General features: G+C 36.5%; 1 protein-coding gene across 1 annotated transcript in view; it reads left to right on the top strand.

Annotated features, from left to right (window-relative positions):
- The first annotated feature begins 268 nt into the window (after positions 1-268).
- LOC106868925 (uncharacterized) overlaps positions 269-2,391 on the top strand; it is a 44,191-nt gene continuing 42,068 nt past the window's right edge. Inside the window, exon 1 of the mRNA XM_014914388.2 lies at positions 269-593. The gene's annotated coding sequence lies outside the window, so the exon portion shown is untranslated. The remainder of the gene's footprint in view (positions 594-2,391) is intronic.

Genomic DNA, 2,391 nt, shown 5'->3' on the forward strand with positions numbered 1-2,391 from the left:
GCTCTGTTTTCAGAATCAACTTTTCTCCTGGCCATTTTAACGGCTAGCTTTGATTTAAAATTAAGGGTGTGCATCTACCGACAGTAGTCTGATTGATATGGCATAAGCGAGATAGTGTGATGCAATATCCGGGTACTACACTACTTTCATGTCTTATGCACCAATCAAAAATGCGCAACAAGATGCTGCTAAGTTACTGTAATGACAAACATTCAAGCACTATACAACTTTCATTTTAACTTGTTCTTATCAACGCAGGAATGCTCTCAGACAGCCTTTCGTTCGACATGGCTGCTAAATTGGGAAATTTGTGGTTTGCACTTCATATTGCAGGGCCATTAAAAAATATTTGCCTAAAATTCTCTCAATGGCCGGATATAATTATGCGTCGAGCCGGATGTGATGCGCGGGCCTTGAGTTTGTCACGATGGCGAACTTGACAGGGTGGACTAACAAATTTTAAGTGTAAATTCTGAGAACAACGGAAACTAACAGGAAGATCGAGGCTTACGTAATTGGTTACGAATCTGGTGTATATGTCTTCCATATATATTAACTTCAATAACTTGGATGACAAAAATAATTGATCTCTGGTGCATGACAAAACTGGTCGGTGTGAAACTCATCCCAAACTACCACCAATTTTGTTTTTTTTTTAAATTTGACCTACGGGTTCTATTTTCACAGTAATACTAAATATATGTTTATTAAACATGAACATGACTTCATGTACGTATTTATTCATAATATCAGCACCTGGTTCCATAACTGTGGGGGTGGGATGGAAATATAATTCAAAACAACTAAAACTTGAAAATGTTTGCTGTTGTCTTCTTGAACATAAAATTGCAAGACCAAATACAAACTGATGTTACATCGCTTATATAAGTTATAACAAAAGAAAGATTTTTACCTATATCCAACCTTGACATTTAGCGAACACATTTACTATTTTACCTTCGTTGGTATGTGAATAATCAAAGGACGCCATTTGAGTCAATGACTGTGATACTGCATATTTTAACATCGAGTTGCCATATTTAAGACCATGTCTACACAGCAGTTTTGCTGAATGTCATGTAGACTTCTTTCGTAAATATCTCTGTAAATATTTGTATATTATCACACATAAGTAAATAGACAAATAGATACATACGTACATATATTCCTACACTCGCACATACACGCACATACAATGTTGCCTGTTGTTTTTGATGTTGCAACTACCTGAAAGCAGTGTTTGTCAAGTTGTGCACAAATAATTATCATACATCTTGGTATATCTATCAGTTTACCAGGCACGAACACTAACATTGTAACAATAATCAAATTGTGATGACTCCATAATTGTCTTCGACTTCGTTCGTGGTATACCAAATGCCAAATGCACTAACTGAATGGATAATGAAAAAGGTTTTTCTCTGTTCGGTTTAAGTTCGATTTTCGTTATAATACCCGCTCTCTCTCTCTCTCTCTCTCTCTCTCTCTCTCTCTCTCTCTCTCCCTCTCTCTCACTCTCTCTCTCTCTATCTATCTATCAATTGTTATATCTCTCGCTCGCTTTTTCTCTCTCCTCTATCTCTCCGAGCCGAGTGATGTGTTCTTCACACCTACTGTCTATAAGAAGGATTTCTCTCCCGAGAAAATTTCCACACCAAGAGTCTTTCTGCGTTTGAGTGTACACGAACGTATTAAATTTAATTGTACACAATTTATATTTCTGTTTAGTGCACCTCTAATTGATAATGGATTTTCTTAAATACCAAGAAATATTTTGTCCAGCGTTGTGTCATTTCTGCCACCTACTGCCCTTTAAAAGAAAATCAGAACAGTGTCTATATTGCATTGATAAGAATATCAAGAATTCCCTATATACCCAGCATGTTAGGTATATGTTAAACACAGACCGCTTCATATTGACTGCCCAGTCACTCCGATCCAAGGGAGATATGAAACAGTCTTTGAAACTTGAGGAGCAGACATCAGTTGGATCTCGACTATAAATTAGGTGAGAGAAGCAACAACCATTTCAACCTACATGTTCTGGCATAACTACAGAGTTGTACCCCCCCCCCCGACTTTGGAAGGTCATAACTTTCAGAAAAATGAATATTTTTTAATGAAATTTTCTATGCATATATTATTTATTATGTAGATTCCGAATATACAAAAATTTTCGGTGAAAGTGTTTTGGAATGGGGGTGGGGGACAATTTTCGGAAATTCCAACAGAGTCCACTTAAATTCCTCTTAACTTCCAGGAAAATGAATATTTTTTCATGAAATTTTCTACGAATATACCTTGATGTATGTACATTTCGAGCATGTAGGAATTTTGAAGGAAACAACTGCAGGTTATTTTTGAGAAGTGTTCCCCATTCGGTGGTGTTTC

The sequence above is a fragment of the Octopus bimaculoides genome, chromosome 9, assembly GCF_001194135.2.
Source record: "Octopus bimaculoides isolate UCB-OBI-ISO-001 chromosome 9, ASM119413v2, whole genome shotgun sequence".
In the NCBI taxonomy this organism is placed as follows: domain Eukaryota; kingdom Metazoa; phylum Mollusca; class Cephalopoda; order Octopoda; family Octopodidae; genus Octopus; species Octopus bimaculoides.